The 21,699-nt window shown below is 36.5% G+C and overlaps 1 protein-coding gene across 1 annotated transcript in view; it reads right to left on the bottom strand.

Annotated features, from left to right (window-relative positions):
• Nucleotides 1-21,409, bottom strand: part of LOC126977018 (cholecystokinin receptor-like) — a 101,548-nt gene extending 80,139 nt beyond the window's left edge. Inside the window, exon 1 of the mRNA XM_050825670.1 lies at nt 21,249-21,409. The gene's annotated coding sequence lies outside the window, so the exon portion shown is untranslated. The remainder of the gene's footprint in view (nt 1-21,248) is intronic.
• Nucleotides 21,410-21,699: the final 290 nt, after the last annotated feature.

The following is a 21,699-nucleotide window of genomic DNA, read 5'->3' as shown; positions in this document are numbered from 1 at the left end:
TTTATTTATTTAGATTCACCAGTGGTAATTACAATAATACATTTATAATTATTATTATTATGCTAATTTACAAGGGTCTTATTACTAAATGCATTACCTTTTAAGGTGAATACCGCATGCTAAATTATATTGTGTGAAATAGTTACATAAAATAAATATAAGTTATAAAACAACCATTCTATAATGTAATGAAATTAAGAAATTAACAAAATCTACTAAATAAGTCAAGATAAACGTATTAAACAAATCAAGAATACTTATAAATTATTTATTTACAATACATTTTTTTACATTTTTGCGAAACCTTGGCAATGAATCACTGAATGGGTCCAAGCATTTATAATCGTTTATAATTTTGCATAATCGCGACACAGGTGAATTGATCCCCAAAATAGTTCTGCGAGATGGTTTTTCAAATAAGTTCACAGGTTTACGTGGGCATCTAGGCACTCTAAAATTAAACATAGACACCAGAAAGGAGTTGTCATAAATATTGTTAATACTTTTGTATAAGAAAAGTAAATCCAATATGTCCCTACGTTGTTTCAGAGTTAGTATATTAAAATATGTAAATCTTTCAGAGTATGTTGCGAGTGATCTAGATTTCCCAATTGAGAAAGCCAAGTGATAAAGAAAACGCTTCTGAATTCTTTCGATTCTGAGACAATGGCTAGCGTAATGTGGTCTCCAGACTGTACTACCGTATTCCAAAATACTCACAACGAGACTTTTATATAGGATCATCTTAGTGCGCCAGTTCCTAAAAACTTTGCCATTGCGAATTACAAATCCCAGCATTTTAGAGGCTCTGCTTACAATAGAGTCTATGTGCGGTATAAACGTAAGTTTGCTATCAAATATAACACCCAAATCCTTAATAGTATCTACTGTACTGAGAGGAATATTATCTAAATAGTATTTAGTTGTAATATTATTTTTGCATTTTGTAAACGTTATATGAAAGCATTTATTTTTATTCAGTATCATACCGTTAAGCTCGGACCATCTAAATAAACTATTTAGGTCTGACTGCAATGCGCTAACGTCAGCGGGACCATTGATTATCCTAAGAATTTTTAGGTCATCAGCAAACATAAATGGTGTGCAGTATTTAAAGCAGTTGGGAAGGTCGTTGATAAATATGTTAAATAGGAGAGGACCTAAATGCGACCCTTGTGGTACTCCTGATGTTATTTCGTATTTTACAGATTCAAATCCATTAGCCACTACGTAAAAACATCTGTCAGTAAGGTATGAATTTAACAAATTTAAAATTGATCCAGCAATGCCATATACAGATAACTTCAAGAGTAAGATGGAAATTGGCACTAGATCGAATGCTTTACTTAGATCAGTGTAGATAACATCTACTCTTTTCCTCTTATCAACCGCGTCTATTAATAATTCTGAAAAATTTACCAAGTTTGTGCAAGTCGACCTTCCATTTATAAAGCCATGCTGGTAAACACTAAACGTATTTTTCAAGTAGCCATAAAGTCGTAAATAAATTAAGGCCTCAAATACCTTACCAAGCAAAGAAAGTATGGAAATTGGTCTGTAATTCGTAACACTTTTTTTATCGCCACTTTTGTATACTGGTACCAGCTTGGCAATTTTCCACTTTTTAGGAAATACTCCCGTTTTTAATGAATTATTAAATAATACTTGTAGTGGTAGAGCAAGTGTCTCAGCACAGTTGATTAGGTACACAGGTGATATTTGATCAGGTCCAGCACCCTTATTACGATCGAGATGTTTAAGTTTCTGAATTATCTCATCTCGATCAAACTGTATAGACGATAGACACTGACAATTGAATTTAATATTGTTTAGGTTATTTAGAATTTCATTTTTTTCATATGGATTGTAATTCCGCTGCACGTATATGGATGAAAAGTGTGATGCAAATAGATTACAAATACCTTGACCATCAAATACACAAGTATTATCTTTTGTCATTTCAGCAGGATATGAATTAGAAGCATTTTGTTTTTTACGTTTTGTGAAGGTCCAAAAAAATTTTGAGTTAGAAGCGATTGCTTCTTCAGTAAATTCAATATAAGCGTTATAGCATTGTGTTGATAGTCTTTCACATCTTTTCTCCAATACTGATAATATTATCGCGTCCATCGGATTTTTGTACTTTTTATACCTTTTTCTTACTATTTCTTTTTCTTTTACTCTTTTGATTAAAGTTTTGTTGAACCACGGAGGAAATTTTTTACTATTATGAATTGTGATCTTAGGTATGTAAAGATCCATTGATGTTAGGATGTGGTCATATAAGACATCCACCATCTCATCAGTGCTGTCACAAGCTGAAAACTTACCGTTCCAATTTAAATTACTAAGGTATTCGTTGATTGCCTTGAAATTAGCTCTTGCATAATTGTATTTAACCATAGATTTATTCGTGCCTAACTTTTTTTCTACTTGTTTAGTATAGCTAACGTTTATAAGCAGAGGTGGATGAAGTGGATCAATTTTGCTTAGTACTGTAATTGCACTATCCACTGAAATCTTCGGTGTCTCACTGTTAAACAAAACAAGATCTAATATTTTATTTTGACTATTTTTGATTCGATTATATTGGTGAAAATTGTTGACATGACAAAAGTCTATTAAGGTTTTAGATATACCAGATGTGTGATATTGAGTAGAAACGTAGTCAGCCAAGTCCCAATCTACACAGCTTAAATTAAAGTCTCCTACAATAAGAGAACAAACCGTATTAATTTCGGAGAGATGATTATAATTATCTAGGAAATTGTCTAGAACTATTTTACTTACAGGTGGAGGAATATAAGCAGCACAAATAGCTATTTTTTCACTTTTGTTTAATTCTAATATAACCCACAAGTCTTCACACCTACTTTCCCAGTTTTTCATTCGCTTAGAATTTAATTTATTGGAAACGGCAACTATTACTCCCCCACCTCCTTTTTTTATTGAATTAAACTGATCTCTGTCTCTCCTATAAACATTATAATTATTATTAAATATTTCTGAATTATAAATGCCTGTACATAGCCAAGTTTCGGTAAGAATTATAATATCATAGTTATTACAACTGTATTTGATGTTTTTGTAATTGTTTTTCCTCATTTTCGCTGTTAAAGCCGACCTATTGCGGCTTTTTTTTCATTAAAAAGCTATACTGCCATCGTAAAAAAAGTCTTGATGGTGGAATATATTGAGGAATCGAGAGAACTTTTCAAATTTTATAGGTATACATATAGCACTTTTCATTTATATACAAAGAGATCGAGTATTTTGTATATCTTAATATAATATCGTGACTATGCTGCTGCCATCCGCCAGCAACCCAGAAAGCGGACAGTGCTGAGGACAGAAAGTGGAAGCGGGCACGCCCGCAACGAACCCGCTTTTAGAGCTGTGTCGAAGGGTCTGACCGACAAGGATGGCTTCATTAAGGTGGAGCGGAAGAAGAGGAGACCTCCTAGTCATAACCAATGTGGCACAGCACCGATAGGACAGAACCAGCTCCTGCGTCCCGTAATCCCAGCGACGTATATCTACGTCTCTCGCTTTCACCACACCACCAAGGCCTCTGACATTGTTCACTACTTGGTGGAGTAAACAAGGTTCCGGTTGGGGGTCGAAAAGTTGGTGACTCGTCACGCAGTAGACTTCAACTCTTTTGTTGTTCGCGTCCCGACAGAACATATATCAACCTTCCTGGACGTGCAGCTGTGGCCGAAGGGGGTCGTGTTGCGCAAGTATCACGGACATCGCCGACGGAAGCTACCAAACCCGCACCTCACATCGCCGCGAAAATGTGACGTAGATCTAAGTTATATATCATATGTATGTTAGACTATAAGGTATTTATTTAATGGGCCATGTAGCCTGAAATAAAGGAATTATTATTATTATTAATATATATAAGTCCAGTGTCCTGATCTTTGTTCCCAGTGAAATCCTAAACTAATCTACGGATTTTAATGGGGATTAGTTCATGGAGTGCAGTTTGGTCCCATAATTAATTATTTTTATTTCCAATGTTTGTTTTGTATTTATATATTTTCTATGAGAGAATTTATTGACGCACTGCTTGAAAGTTCTGCTGTAAAACAATTTCATGATAAAAACAGGTAGCATATTATACGAAATTATTCTTGATGCTATGAAATATTATTGACAACTTCATAAAAACAGTATTTATTATGTACAGAACAACGTCTGTCAGGTCAGCTAGTATAATTTTGTGAAGTTGTTCTTGGAACGGCAACTAAGCACAGAATCTTATGATATATAATCTTATATATAAAATTCTCGTCTTATATATAAAATTCTCGTGTCACAATGTTCGTTCCCGTACTCCTCCGAAACGGCTTGTTCCCGTACTCTCATGAAATTTTGTTAGCATATTGAGTAGGTCTGAGAATCGGCCAACATCTATTTTTCATACCCCTAAATGTTAAGGGTGGTCAACACGATTTTTTTTTTAATTTTTTTGACATGTTTTTTTAAATTTGTTTGATTATGAGTCAGCATTAAAAAATACATACAACTTCAAATTTTCACCCATCTACGATCAACAGTTACTTTTTTATCGCGATTTTAATATCGGCAATACAACGTTTGCTGGGTCAGCTAGTTATATCTATTATTACAATATGTCACAGATGCAGACGATATAGTGAAGTGAATATAACCTCAAAAACCACTACACTGATTTTCATGCTGTTTTCAACAGTAGATAGCATGGTTCTAGAGGAAGGTTTATGTATATGATTTCTTAAGGTTTTGTGTACATATATATACATTAATGATATTTGTTGGATTGATTGGTTGATTTCATATGTTTATTTCTTAAGGATAACATACGACCAAAATTTTAATACTTTGGAAAATTTACAATTATGATGTGGTAATGTAAAAGCTGTTTACACAAATAGATACCTATACCTTAATCCTTGTAACTTCTTACAAACGGCCGTTCCCAATATTCAGTCTATCTCTTACTTGAGATAAAAATCGTAACTATCGTTGACTTTTCTGTCCCAATAAACTCATCGACGGTACCTCACCTTATCTGTACACGCTGTCTGTCAATGGGACGACGTATAGCTTACCAGCGATAGAAGTTTGTATGGAAATTGCAATTCACGCGTCCCAATATATGGCGATAAGAATGACTTATCGGGTATATTGGGAAAGCTTCAGATTATTGACAGGTAGGACAGACAGTAGAAGGTAGTAATTTATCTCTATCTGTAGATAGTATATTGAGAACGGCCGCAAGTGACATTATAAAATCATGCAGGTAATACTATGTTTTTGTTTCGTTTTTAACACAACTTTGATTAGACATTTCCGGTGGCTTTAGGTTACTTTATTCTCGAATAATTTCTTTTTTTTCTATTGACCGAACAGCGTCTGTCGGGTGAGCTAGTTTATATAATAATTATAATATTATGTAATTATAATTTTAATAGTTATATTATAACAAATAAAGTGTTACACAAAATGACATGACACATTTATGATGTACTCGTATTTAAATCTATGGTGTTATTGAAATTAAATGAAATTTATTTGCAAGAAACATTGTACATAAGATGTTAACATAATATTATTGATAATCCAATATGTTTAGTCAATTGACATGCAAAATATGTTATAAAATTGTCCAAATACCAACACACTACTGTTATACTGAAACATGTCGGATTTCGCAATGATATCATTTATACATATTTATAAAATTTAAATTTAAAGATATTATATTATAAGACGTAAGTAATTTAATAATCCATTTAGTACCTATGTGTCACGTTAACAAATTTAATGTCATAAGCTGAATAATTTACATATTTCCACACCAATGAACACAATTTCACCCCCATAATCAATACGTTCGCCCACGATATTCACTGCCTATTCAGATTTTCTTAATCATTTTCAACAGGTGTTGAAATGATTTATTTACGCTTCACTGACAACTTGCTTAAGAATTCACACACGTGCTTGCATCTTTAATGGTTTCACCTTCGATAAAATAATAGTACTAGATTAAAGGTTAACAAAAATGGCATGATAAATATTGCCGGATATAAACGTGTAGGTAGCCCTATCTGTCTTTAGTACGGTCAAACCCATAGACCCCAAATTCAAATTAATTCAAATTAAAATATTTTTATTCAAAATAGGATGTGACATCACTTATTTAAAGTCAAAAACTACCAGTCATTCCAAAATGAATGCCTCAGACCTGAGAAGAACGGGCGCAGCACTCTCAGCGGGCTTTTTTTTCATCGAATAAATATGTTTACAAAGTAATATAATTGTACAGTTAAACTTATTATTTAATAGCCTGAGGGCGATCACTCTATTACCAATCTGTGGTATCATTAAGATGGTCATTTATGTTATAGTAGCCTTTACCACACAAACGTTTTTTAACAATTTTTTGAATAACGTAATACTTTTGTTTTGAACATTTTCTGGGATCTTTTTCTAAAAGCATATACATCGACCCACAAAAAAAACTTACTAACTCGACTTAGCCGAGTAGTAGGCATTATAAAATTAATTAAAATTAAACCAATGGTAGGCTCCTTTGCACAAGATGCCGGCTAGATTATGCGTACCACAACGGCGAGTAATTCTGCTGTGAAGCAGTAATGTGTTAGCATTATTGTGTTTCGGTCTGAAGGGCGTCGTAGCTAGTGCAATTACTGGGCAAATGAGACTTAAACATCTTATGTCCCAAAGTGACGAGCGCAATTGTAGTGCTATCAGAATTTTTTGGTTTCTCAATAATCCTATGCGGCACTGCATTGTAATGGGCAGGGCGTATCAATAAACATCAGCTGAACGTCCTGCTCTTTTTTTTATGGAATAGGAGGACAAACGAGCGTACGGGTCACCTGGTGTTAAGTGATCACCGCCGCCCACATTCTCTTGCAACACCAGAGACCGCCACACATCCAGATGGTGGGGATGAAATCCTAACTTGTGGCGTGTCGTGCGAAGGTGGAATTCGGCGGCAGGAATCAGGTTAAACAGCTCTTCGGAACACTCCCCGTGATAAATGCGGTAGAAGACACACAATGATGCGACGTCTCTACGCAACGCCAAGAGATCCAGCCGTTCACAGAGCACTGAGTCCCCGACAATTCGAGCTGCCCTACGTTGCACGCGGTCTAATGGATTGAGCAGATACTGGGGTGCGCCAGACCAGAGATGACGGCAATACTCCATGTGTGGCTGGACCTGCGCTTTGTAGAGCGCTAGAATGTGGGCGGGCTTAAAGTATTGCCGTGCTCTATTGATGACGCCCAGCTTCTTCGAAGCCAATTTGGCTTTGCCCTCCAGATGGCCACGGGATTGGCAATCGCTCGAGATTTCGAGACCCAGTATTCCGATACTAGGCGCGGCTTTAAGAGAAGTGTTCTCGAAGAGCGGTGATACGACAAATGGGGTTTTTTTAGTGGTAAACGTGCAAACTTGAGTCTTCTGGGGGTTAAATTGGACAAGGTTCAATTTACCCCATTCCGTGACCTTCTCGAGAGAGGACTTGATAGAAGACACAAGTTTCTCCCGGCACTGGTCGACGATTTCCCGAGAGAGACCTGCATGGCCCGTGTATAAGGCATCACCAGTGCTGTCGTCCGCATAGCAATGTATGTTGGAGGTGTCCAACATATCATTGATATGCAGAAGAAACAGCGTAGGAGATAGCACACAGCCTTGGGGCATTCCGGCATTCACGGGCTTCGGGTTCGAGCAATATCCGTCGACAACGACCTGTATGCTACGCCCAGTGAGGAAGCTGGAGGTCCACTTGCACAAGCTCTCGGGAAGCCCAAATGACGGAAGTTTTGAGAGGAGCGCCTTGTGCCATACACGATCAAAGGCCTTCGCTATATCCAGGCTAACTGCCAGGCCTTCCCCCTTGCTTTCAATAGCCGACGCCCATCTATGTGTTAGGTATACCAGAAGATCACCTGCCGACCGTCCATGGCGAAAGCCGTACTGTCGGTCGTTGATCAACTGGTGACCCTCTAGGTATACTAAAACCTGGCGGCTAATTATGCTCTCCATGATTTTAGAGAGCAGGGAGGTGATAGCAATAGGCCTGTAGTTCGCCGGATCCGAACTGTCTCCTTTTTTTTGGTTCGGATGGACAAGGGCTGACTTCCATGAGTCAGGGACTACGCCTTTGGAAAGAGTGCCAGAATAAACGCGTTTGCACCGGCGTCAACTCAGGGGCACACGTTCTAAGCACGATTGGAGAAATGCCATCCGGCCCGCTCGACTTCCTGACATCCAACGAAAACAGAGCTCGCCTAACAGTTTTCTGTCTGAACTGTACTTCAGGCATAGAGCTCTGACACCGCGGGATGGTCGGCGGTGTTTTTCCGTTGTCGTCAAGTATCGAGTTGGAGGCGAAAAGAGCGCACAGGAGCTCGGCTTTCTCTTTTGCCGTATGGGCCAGGGTGTCATTCCTCATGTGCAACGGCGGCATGGACGGCTGGTTGAAGTTACCAAGAGCAGCTTTCGACAACGACCAGAACTTGCGTGTTCCAGTCGGGTAACTGGAAAGCTGCTCGCCGATTTTGACGACGTGGTTAGACTTCGCACGGGTGATTTGCCGCTTAAAAAATCTGGAGGCACGGTTATATTTCCTCTTAAGAACTTTGCAGTTTGGATCCTTTGTGCCCAGCGCCGCAACCCAAGTTCGATACGCCTGTTTTTTGCAGTCAGATGCTACTTTAACTGACGCATCGAACCAGGGCTGTGATCTGCCACCAATCGGTACTACAGAGCTTGGTATAAAAATATCCATGCCCTGCACCATCACATCGGCTACTGCAACGGCGGAGGCACTAGGATCATCCGAAGGGAAACAAACCTTGCCCCAAGGGAAGGATGCAAAAAAGAAACGCATCCTATCCCAATCTGCTGACTTGTAGTGCCAAACGCGGCGGGTCGCTGGTGGTCTGCGACGTTGGCGTCGGATAGGCACTACACTCCTGACCAGGCAATGGTCGGACGTTCCGAGAGGGGCGTCGACAAAGACCTGGTAACCATCGGGATGTGTAGTCAGCAGAAGATCTAATAAGGACGGCATGTGGCTATCCACATCCGGGAGCCGCGTTGGCGACTCAACCAATTGGGACAGACCATACGCCAATGCCAAATTATGCACAGATCGCCCTGCGTAGTCTGTGGTACGTGATCCAAGCCATTCGGCATTGTGCCCGTTGAAATCACCCAAGACTACGATTTCAGCGGATCTGTGCAAGCACGTCGTCAATTGCCGCTTGAACGCAGCCCATGAGGTGATCCGTTTCTGCGTTACCACTATGGGACCTGTAGACACACGCATAGATACGGGCGCGGTCTTCTAAATCTACGCGGAGCCAGAGTGTAGACAGGTCGCTACCCTCAAAATTGCCGAGACGGCGACAGCAGATATCCTCCCTAACGTACACACATACCCCGGCATGAGGCAAAAAATTGTGCTCAATTTTGTACCCGGGGTACGTTAAATATGACGTATCGCTAGGTTGAGATATCTGCGTCTCCGTAAGGAAACACAAGGCCGGCTGCGCCGTCTCAAGGTAGTGGTGGACGGCGTTTAAATTGGAGTGAATTCCCCTGATATTGCAAAAGTCCACGTTGAGCGTGGAGCGGGGTGCCGTGGTGTTTCTGCCTCGTTTGTCCTCGGTCATGCGCGGTTCTGTGCCCACCCCAGAATAGGAAGGGCAGCCCGAGCGAGAGTGCTCGGGGAGGGATTCTCCGGCTCTGGTAGAATCGGTACCCTCCTGGGGTAATATCTCTTTATGGACCGCTCTCATATTTTGTTGGGGGGAGGGGGTGGGGGTAAGGGATGGCCTCCGGTCCTCGACACTAACCTATGCGAAACATAGCGGCACTAGGCCGCTACTTCACGGCGTTATTCTGTGCGAGTGTGGTCTTTAACCCGGACGAGTCTGGCCCGATTGTGCTGTCGTAATAAGACGGCAGCGTGACTCTCCCACTTCTACGACACCCATGGGCCTGGGACTCCCCTATTCTTTTTACGCCCCGGGGAAAGTACAGGGCATCGCTCGCCTCGTCCCTTACAGTCATAAAATAAGACTTAAATTATACTAGCATATAGATGATCTGACAGCCCGATAATTTGTGACAAATTTTGTTTTGTTAATGTGTGCATTAGTTTGTAATTTAGTATTTTAAATACTTAGGAGGAAATACCGTGGCTGACTGTTTACGTTTTTTCAATCAAATCAGTTACAGTAACAATAGATTCCCTCTCCTTTTCTACCTTGCTGTATCTATATTAGCTCACTGGGGAAGCACATTGAGAAATCATAATCGCATTGAGGAATTTGCTAGAAACTGTGACAATCATAATGATAACACGAGGAACAAACATAAACTTGTTATGACTACTACTCGGTTAAGTCGAGTTAGTAAGTCTTTTAATCGGCGATGTATATGCTTCTACAATATGATCCTAGAAAATGTACAAAACAAATGTGTTGCCAAATTTAAAAGAATTGTTAAAAAACGTTTGTGTGGGAAAGGTTATTATAGCATAAATGATTTTCTTAACCATACCACAGACTGGCAATGAAGCGAACACCCTCAGGCCCTATACTTATTATTGTTTATTGTACTATATTACGTTGAAATCCATATTTTTATAAAAAAAAGCCCGCTTAGCTTCTTGCGCCCATTCTTCTCAGGTCTATTTTGAATGGGTGGTAGTTTTTGACGTTGAATAAGTGATTTTGAATCCTATTTTGAATAAAAATAGTCAGCTAGTAATGTATAAATTTATGAATTGGATCTTGGAACGGCAAATGAGCACAGAAACTTATGATTTATAATTATACCTATTACTACAATATGTCACAGATGCAGACGATAAAGTGAAGTGAATATAACCTCAAAAACCCTGCACTGATTTTTATGCTGTTTTCACCAGTAGATAGCGTGGTTCTATAGGAAGGTTTTTGTATATAATTTCTTAAGGTTTTGTATACATGTATGTATACATTAATGATATATATGACATGCCGATGATACCACCTTGTTTTATTATGGAAATAAAATTGAAGATATAATTCGAGACGCCCAAAATGATCTTAACATACTTAATATCTGGTTTCAATGTAATTTGCTTACCCTTAATATAAACAAAACCCACTATGTAATATTCGCACCTAAAAATAAAAAAAATAATGACTTTGAACAGCTAAAAATAAATAATATTACTATAAGTAGGTCAGATTCCGAAAAATATTTAGGTTTAACTTTAGATAATAGGCTTACATGGAAACCATATATTAAAAATATTAAAACAAAATTAGTATCTCTAACTGGAGCCATTCGCAGTATTGTACGTTGCCTGCCCCATAAAGTTCGTTATTTAATCTATAACTCCCTTATAAAGCCACACTTAGATTACCTAATCCAAGTCTGGGGATCAGCAGCTAATACTAATCTTAAAGTACTACAAACGGCACAAAACAAATTGACTAAAGTATTATTTAACTATGATTTCTTAACATCATCAGAAAAAATATATATAGAAACAAAATTAATGAACATAACTAATAACTACAAATACTACACTTGTATCTTAATCCGAAAATTATTATCAAAAGAAATACATTCAAACATAACCTTAACAATAAAAAATAAATATCCCCAATTACAACGATTAAGAAGTGCCAATAATATAATCTTATGCCAACCCAGAACTAATTATGGTAAACAAAATATAACTTTTGAAAGTGTTGAACTGTATAATAAGCTTTCTAAAAATATTAAAGAGTGCAACAGTATGCACATTTTTAACAAACTACTAAACGCCCATTTTAGCAATAAAACTGAAACATAAATAGAAATATCTTGAAATTAATTGTCAACCCATTGAATAGAAATAATATTTTCTGTTGTCACATCTAGTAACTCGTTATCGATTAATGTATGTAATCTTGTGTAGTGAGTTGTGACTCAACCGTGGCTCGCATCGACTGTTGACGAGACCGGCCCGGGTCGGTATGATTTTGATACGATGGTGTTTTAAAACTACCCACTAGTATTATAATTTTTATAAAATATTTGTATTATAATTTTTATTTAATATTTGTATTAGAAATAGAAATATAAGCTATACTTAACTAATTAGCCTATTTTAAATACTTTATAATTTTCTGTACGCTTTAAGATGCAATTTTGTTACCCACTTTTTATAAAATAGCCTGTAAGTTCCATTTAAGTGGAAATTCCTTTATGGAACAATAAATGTCTTAAACCATAATGATATTTGTTGGAGGTGTCGGAAAAAGTAAGCCGTGTGGGAGCTTTCAACCAAAACGCTTTCTAACCCCTTCGAGATATAACAAAATATCGTATGGTGGAATTGTGTATCTTATATAGGTCTACAGAAAATTCCGCGAAGGTATATGTCTATTTCTTAAGGATAACAATTATGATGCGGTAATGTAAAAGCTGTTTACACAAATAGATATATCTACATCCTTGTAACATCTTACTACGTGACATTATAAAATCATTCACAAAATCTTACGTTTTTGTTTCGTTTTTAACTCAACTTTGATTTCCGGTGGCTTTAGGTTACATTATCCCGAATAATGTCATTTTTTTTCTATTGACAGAACAGCGTCTGTCGGGTTAGCTAGTTTATATAATAACTAGCTGACCCGACAGACATTGTTCTGTCAATAAACGGTTCGAGAGATATGGTAAATGCGTGGATGAGTGCGTGGGTGACACGACAAACTACATATGTAAACCTTCCTTGAGCTTCAACGAATCTATTACAAAAGATTTCATTGAGATCGGTCGAATAGTTTAGGAGTTATTAGGGAACATACAAACATACATTCTCTTTTATATATATAGATAGATAGATTATAATATTATGTAATTATAATTATAATAGTTATATTATAACAAATAAAGTGTTATACAAAATGACACGACACATTTGTGATGTACTCGTATTTAAATCTTTAGTGTTATTTCCAAACTAATGAACACAATCTTACCCCATAATCAATACGTTCGCCCACGATATTCACTGCCTATTCAGATTTTCTTAATCATTTTCAACAGGTGTTGGCATGATAAATATTGCTGGATTTAAACAAGTAGGTAGCCCTATCTGTCTTTAGTACGGTCAAAACCAATGGGAGGCTCCTTTGCACAGGATGCCGGCTAGATTATGGGTACCACAACGGCACTTCCATGATGCCCTTCATAAGGCTAAGAATCGCAGCAGATGGAGGGGAATCGTACGGGAGAAACTGAAACAGCAGGGGAGTCACGACCCTCAGTAATGAGGAAAACGACGCGAGGAGGAGGACAACGGCACGCATTTTAGCTGTGAAGCAGTAATGTATAAGCATTATTTTGTTTCGGTCTGAAGGGCGCCGTAGCTAGTGAAATTAATGGGCAAATGAGACGTAACATCTTATGTCTCATGGTGACGAGCGCAATTGTGATGTTGCTCAGAATTTTTGGGTTTTTCAAGAATCCTGAGCGGCACTGCATTGTAATGGGTAGGGCGTATCAATTATCATCAGCTGAACGTCCTGCTCGTCTCGTCCCTTATTTTCATATTTATAGAAAATTGAGCGTTTTTGTGAAAATAATTAAATTACACCTGGTAAATAAATATAACTATTCAAAGGAATTTTGACAAATCAACGCTAAGACGTACGTCATTATTCCGTTTTTTTTTTAATGAAAATATATCCGATTATATGAATAAAACTCTTTGCCACAAGACTATTTTTAAAATTGAATTATAAATTTAAAACTAAACTGTAATGATCGAGCTCGTAAAAGAATACACACACACGTAAAATAAATATGTGAAAGATTTAATATCCGAATCATAGTTATGCTTCTGAAAGTAGGCCATGTTCCAAAACATAGGATTCAATTGAACATCTTATTGAAAAAGTAAAAATAATACAATGACATATGATACGGGAAAACAATTTTCCTGTCAATTTGATATTGTAGGCGGTATATTGTTAGTTTAAGCGTGTTTTATATCAACAAATAATAAATAATGTTATTTTTTGTAGAATATTTGGAAGTTACATATAACTATTGATTTATCTTCGAAGAGTTTAAGTATGAGGCTTATATGGCCAGATCAATTATTTGGGTTGATAGAAACTGTACTATTTAATGATAATTTTGACTTGTTACTTTCACGCATTGAAAAAGGGACTGACAGACACCCAAGTGTTACAGCAAATTAAAATATTTTTTTTTTAAATATGATATATCTATACTAATATTATAAAGCAGCAGTGTTTGTTTGTTTGTTTGAACGCGCTAATCTCTGGTACTACTGGTCCGATTTGAATGATTCTTTCAGTGTTGGGTAGTCCATTTATCGAGGAAGGCTATAGGCTATGTTTTTTTTTTCAAAATTAGGGATCCGTAATAAAATTGCTATTTTGTAACACAAGGTGTAAAATCGAAAACCTATTTTTGCGTGCGCTGCAAAAACTATTGACAATAGAACAAAATGATGTACAGGCTATAATATAGGCAATATTTTATTACTTATAAAACTATCGCGTGAATTATACTTTATATGGCAAAACAACGTTTGCCGGGTCAGCTATCATATATATAATAACTGGGCAAACGAGACTTAACATCTTATGTCTCAAGGTGACGAGCGCAATTGTAGTGCCGCTCAGATGTTTTGGGTTTTTCAAGAATCCTGAGCGGCACTGCATTGTAATGGGTAGGGCGTATCAATTACCATCAGCTGAACGTCCTGCTCGTCTCGTCCCTTATATTCATAAAATAAATAAATAAATAAATAATAAAATATATCACTTATCGAAAGTCAAATCTAACACCCATTCGAAAAAGTATGTCTCAGACCTGAGAAGAACGGGCGCAATAAACTCAGCGGGTTTCTTTTATTCATAAAATATGGTCACAATGTAATATCGTATCATTAAGAATGTCATTTATGTTATAGTAACCTTTACCATACAAATGTTTTTAATGCTGTCTTTTTAAGGTTCTGTACCCAAACTGGAATTCTAATATTATGCTTATCAACGGGCTTTATCTAATGAGCCTCAGAGTATGTATAACCATTATCGCTTTAACATCAATATAATATGGTCGTAGGGTCTTCGAATCCGTTTCAGCCAAGGCAGGTTTGTAACTATACTATGACTATATAAAATTAAAACTATCATTACGTGGAAGCGTACCAAGAATACGGGCAGCATTACCGCGTTGGATAGCAAGGCTGAATTTGACCGAAATAGCTGCCAGCGCTTGGGTTTCCAGTAGCCTTATTGTAGCGCGAAGATAGTATTTTGAACATTCTCCGCACCTCTGGGCCCCACGGGCCAAGTGTCTCGACACCAAACGGCACAAAGATGTATGACTCACTAAGACCAACATATTTGCGACGCTTGCCGTCTTCGGCAGTCGAAGCAGCAGCCCCAGCAACTAATGACGTAACTTGGACATGAGAAGGAGCCAGCGCCCTTCCCCGTGCCCAAGCCACCAGCGTCATTCATTGTGAGGAGTGGGGCCGCGGTGTAAGGACACCGACCCCAAAAATAGCAATAATTGTAACTGGAATAAGATTAATTAGATTGTATAAGAATACGCAATTATTTTTTTACATTTTAGTTTATATTATATCTATTGTTTTGGAATAGCTTTTTTTGAAGGCAATTGTTTTTTTGTTATTTAATTCTTCTGTTAATTAAATAACAAAAAAACTACCCCCCAAGAATGCATCAGAAATTGCGTTCTGCATAACAAAAGAACTAACTGGTCCCTATTTCGTGAGCTAACAGAAAAAGCATTCCAAGAATCAGTTCGTCTCAAATCAAAAGACGAAATAACAGAAGCGGTACTATATTTCAACAAGAGTGTGCAAGATGCAGCTTGGTCGTCGACCCCACCACTATCATCTAGAAACCGCGATACCCACGTAGCGAAACACATATTTGATTTAATAATCAATAAGAGGAGAATACGGAAACGCTGGCAAACAACCAGAGACCCTGTTGCGAAAAAACAACTTAACCACGCCAACAGACAGCTAAAGCGCACTCTAGAGAAAGATCGTAATGACGGATTTCATAATTATCTCACCAGCCTGGATGCTACTGCTTCCTCAGATTATTCTTTATGGAAAGCCACAAGAAGACTAAAACGGCCCGTCAACGTCTCTCCTCCTATATGAAAATCTGATAGTACCTAGGCACGGAAAGACCAAGAGAAAGCCAGAATCTTCTCAGAGCATCTCTTAAACGTCTTTACTCCTCATCCATACGACGGCTCACCAGAAGATGCAGTAGAAATTACTAACCATAAGTGGTTACAGGTTTACAGTCCAAAAGATACGCAGGAGACGCCTCTTAAATTTACAAAAACAGAAGTTGCCCAAATTAGAAAAAAATTCGGACCCAAAAAAGGCTCCAGGATACGACCTTATTACAAGCCGTATATTACACGAACTACCTAAATCTGGCATAACTTTCCTTACGGCACTCTTTAATGCGATGATCAAACTGCAGTTCATTCCTCTGGAGTGGAAGGTCGCACAAATTGTAATGCTGTTGAAGCCAGAGAAACAACCTGAAGAAACGAAATCGTATAGACCAATCAGTCTGTTACCTATTCCATCTAATATATACGAATCTCTACTGCTACAACGAATCTTGCCTATACTCAAAGAGAAGAAGTTAATTCCTGATCACCAGTTTGGATTTCGCAGCAAGCATGCCACTATCGACCAAGTGCACAGACTAACAAAACATATCATGGAAGCACTGGAAGGTAAATTTTACTGCACCAGTGCTATCCTGGACATATCTCAAGCGTTTGACCGAGTGTGGCATGAAGGATTGTTATTTAAATTGAAAAATGCGCTACCAGATTACCTTTACGGAATATTAAAGTAATTTCTCCAGCAGCGTCATTTCATAGTACAACAAGGGGAAGCACTGTCTAATCTCTGCCCTATAAAAGCAGGAGTTCCACAGGGCAGCGTTCTGGGTCCCATACTCTACTTACTCTTCACTGCGGACCTGCCGACATCTGAATCCTAATAACGGGAACCCTTGCTGACGATACCGCTATACTAGCTACACATAGCGACCCAAAAATAGCCTCACAAATACTTGAACAAGGGTTAAATGACATATCCCTATGGCTCAAAAAGTGGCGGATAAAAGCAAATGAAACAAAATCTGTTAACGTAACATTCACTTTAAGAAGAGACTCTTGTCCTCCAGTTATAGTTAACAACATTGTAGTCCCACAGGCAGATCATGTGAGATACCTTGGATTGCACTTAGATAAAAGACTTACCTGGCAAAAACATATTTTCACTAAGCGAAAGCAACTTGGTATCCAAACGCGAAAACTTTACTGGCTCTTTGGACGAAAGTCTCAATTGTCTCTGCAAAACAAAATACTCATACACAAGGCAATACTGAAGCCCGTCTGGACGTACGGAATCCAACTGTGGGGTACTGCTTCCCATTCTAATATTAAAATTATACAAAGGTTTCAAAATAAAGTACTCCGCATGATAACCAATGCCAACTGGTTCGTACCCAACAAATTATTACACCGTGACCTATGCCTGCTAACCGTTAAAGAGGAAATTGTACGCCATACCAGAATTTACAAAGAGCGCATCGAAATACACCCAAACACTCTGGCTCGGCACTTATGGAAAACCACAACAAAGCGTGACGGCTAAAACTCAAAATACCCCAATATTAAATACGATCACCTCATACACAGTAAACACGGCTACTGTTTTAACATTGAGGATGTGACACAGGTCACATACCGAGCGCGTCAGCGATAGCACCAACCAACATATTGCTGAATGTCCCACAAAGGAATCAGATTGTAGTAAATAAAGGGTACTAAAAAAAATCTTTTGTCAGGTTTCTGTACCCAAGATCCATCTTAGGCGTTTCTATTATTTATATATGTCAACGGGTCATATCTAATGATCCCCAGAGTATATATGACCATTACCTCTATAACATCAATATAATATGGTCGTAGAGTCTTCGAATTTACAGTATTGTCTTATTTCATGGCCTGCAATGCATCCCTTGAACTATACAGCGGAGCTCATATCCATTGGCAGCTGGTTTTATTATCTTCTACCAGATGGGCGACCGTTTGCCCCCTTTATGTATAAAAAGCAAGAAGGTAAAGATTAAAACAGCCTTCATGCTAAATAAAAATAGAACGATTGAAAATTATAACAGAAATTACAGAAATAAGAAGAACTATATGTAAACCATTTGTTATGTTTTTAAATTGATTACCCTCACTTCTAGAATTAATGCTCAACTAAAATTTGAAAATAAAATTTTATGAACAATGCGGGTAGATAAAGCCACAATCTGAGAGTTCAACAAAGCATACAAGATTTTATGAGGATACGTCACTCGAACGGTTAGCTCAGTTGGAAATGCACTTGCACGGAACGTGAGATCGTGGGTTTGAGTCCCAAAAAACAAAAAAACCTGGGGTTGATCCTGTAGATGAAGCCACAACCTGAGAGTTGAACAAAGCATACACGATACGTCACTCGAACGGTTATCTCAGTTGAAAATGCACTCGCACGGAACGCGAGAGGTCGTGAGTTCGAGTCTCGTGTCGTTCATAAAATTATATTTGAGAACTAAGTGTGACGCATCAAGATAAAAACATGGCACTACTAAGTGAACAATTTACGAAAACGACGTTGCAACATTATAAATTGTCATTTATCTAAGAAAATACGACTTTTACGAGTAAGTAAGCATCAAATTGCCATCACTAAGGAATTTCGGCATTTCTCGTCCTTAGCCTGTTCTTACCTTTTTACTCGTGCAAGAGATAATATTTTATGTGGGAGAGCGAGGCTCGTATTTATGGAAAATAAATCATGACTGCTAACGCCTTTTATGGAAAATAAATCATGACTTGTAATCCTTTATTAATCAGTAGGTTTTCTTCGAAATTTTGTATATTTTATTTGGTAGAAATATGTTATATTACTCACTGATACAAATTTATTTCGCCTCTATATCTCTCATTCAATAAAGTCTACACTGAACGCATATTATTGTGGCAAATAAAAGGCTATAAAGTAATAATAATAATACTTTAATTCATCTTTTTCTTACGTAACTTAATTTACTGAATGTACAATATTTATTGTATAATACTAATTATTAACATCTTTTTTATCGTTAATTGTAATAATAATAACATTGGAAACCGGTTTTGCAGTGATTTTAAAATGGGTGGACCTCTGACCCCGAAACTAGTTAAAACTGTATCTTCGGTGTGTGTGTGTGTGTGTGTGTGTGTTTGTGCGTTTAATACTTAGTGAGTAGGTTACAGTAGACTTTCGGTTTCTGAATATGATAATTGTTTGAGATAGGCGGTGGTTTTCTTTTCGTAGTAAGTATTTCGATAATTCTTATAGAATAAATCATGAAAGAAAATTGTTAGTTATAAGTAGCTACATTCATTTGCTCATTTCGTGAATCCAGCCATATTATCCGCATTCTGTCATTTGTTTTCATCAAGATTTTAAAATCATATCAACAGCAAGATGTCCACTGCCGGCCAAAGGCCTTAAAGAACAGCTTACGTTAGTAACTCAAAAATATTTTAAAGTTTTTATATAATTGATCTTTTCTTTATTTTAATTATCTGAAGTATGTATCACCATTAAGAATTACCAGCCACATAGGTGATGGTAATTATAGAATTACCGATAAAGGTGAATTGAATTGAAGGATACCTATTTATAATAAAACTTTTTTTACAAGGTGGAAATGCTGTCTTCTTAAAAATTCTCTTTATACATCCTCATAGTGATAGTTTTAACTCCATGTCAATAATTATAATATAAATTATTACTATTATGAAAATTAGTAATAGTATTATACATTAAAGTATTTTGTTATGGTCCGCAATAAAGCTATGTTGCTATAGATGTCAATGTTATATCTTATATATTACTAGCTGACCCAGCAAACGTTGTATTGCCATATAAAGTAATAAAAAAAATTTTACGGTGTAAAAAGTAGATGCAACCGATTCTCAGACCTACCAAATTTATCGCACTACAATTATTGTAAGTATTGATCCATGGACATCTTGCAACCCTATAGCGGAATTGTGGATCGAACAGAATAATATAAAAATCGCGATACAAAAATAGTGGTTGATCGTAGAGGGTTGAAAATTTAGGGTTGTATGTATTTTTAAATGTTGTATCATAAAAAAATAAAACAAAAAATTACGCCCGAAAAAATAAAAAATAATTTAAGGGGTAACATTAAGGGGGATTTAAAATAGATAGTAGCCGATTCTCAAACTGAATATGCATATAAAATTTGGTAAAAATCAGTAAAGCCGTTTCGGAGGAGTAAGGTAACTAACATTGTGACACGAGAAGCATTTTGCATAAGAAATTGTTATGGAACAACGAAAAATTTATTTGCAAATTTTGAAGATAACTTTGAACTAAATCAATAAATTATATTGTGATAATATTGTGTTCCATAATAATTAAAGATTTTACATTTAGCGCTTTTAAGTCGTCTTTACTTATTTCATTTACTGTATGTTTGGAGAAAATATATCTAGAAAAGGAGCATTAAAGAAATTCAATGTTTTCACATATATAACTTATTTGAGTAATTTTAAAGAAAACTTAATTGATATCTTTTTAAATAAAATAAAATAAATGCTATTTCATTATCATCTCAAATGGCAGATTTTTTTATTAAAACAATATTTTTAGTGGCTATATTTAGTGTTAGTGTTAGTGTAGTGTTATTTATGGTTATTAGGAAATTTAATGCATTTGTTATTGTTATTTTTGTACCCAATAAAAGAAAATATAAAAGTAAGACAATGTGAAAAAGATATATTTTAAACATCAAGTTAAGGTAAAAATATATTAAAAGTAAAATTTATTTAAAAAATATTGCTCATACTTTTAATTTGATTTCTAAGTTATTTAGTAAAAATCTAATTAATTTTAATTTTAATAGAAAACTTTTATAAAAGAAACGCGACTTAACATGTATAAATGCAATTATAATTGTTTTATAATGTTAAGACGTATCACCGAATGTTAATTGATTAAGTAAATAAATTAAAAAATAATTCAAGAAAAGATGAAATATACTCACAATTCTTAACAACACAACAAATTTTTATTCACCAAACACACAGCCTCAAGTCATTATTACGAAATCAAATAAAATTATTTTCACACCATATACACTAGCTTAATCTAAAGGTACGAACACTTACACTTATATTTATATAAATTTAAAAACGAAAATAAACACTTATATTCTATCGAGTAAATTACAAGCTTTCAAAACAAAGTTTACAATTTCGCTTCTGTACGCTGAAAGTTCCGTTCGAAAGCTCTCAACCGGCGCGGAGATAGCTTTGGTACAACTGCCTTTGTGAATGAAGGTAGCACGTAATGCGCATGTGTACTTAGTTGATAGCTACTGTAATCTGTGATGTTTTTAACAAATTTAATGGTTTCATAGTTTATGTACTTTAATAATAAATTTAATATAACTTTTATCATTCATAATCGCATCATGTACTAACAAACTATAAATT

The sequence above is a fragment of the Leptidea sinapis genome, chromosome 43 (genome assembly GCF_905404315.1).
Source record: "Leptidea sinapis chromosome 43, ilLepSina1.1, whole genome shotgun sequence".
In the NCBI taxonomy this organism is placed as follows: domain Eukaryota; kingdom Metazoa; phylum Arthropoda; class Insecta; order Lepidoptera; family Pieridae; genus Leptidea; species Leptidea sinapis.
This window is presented reverse-complemented; position numbering and strand designations above follow the sequence as displayed.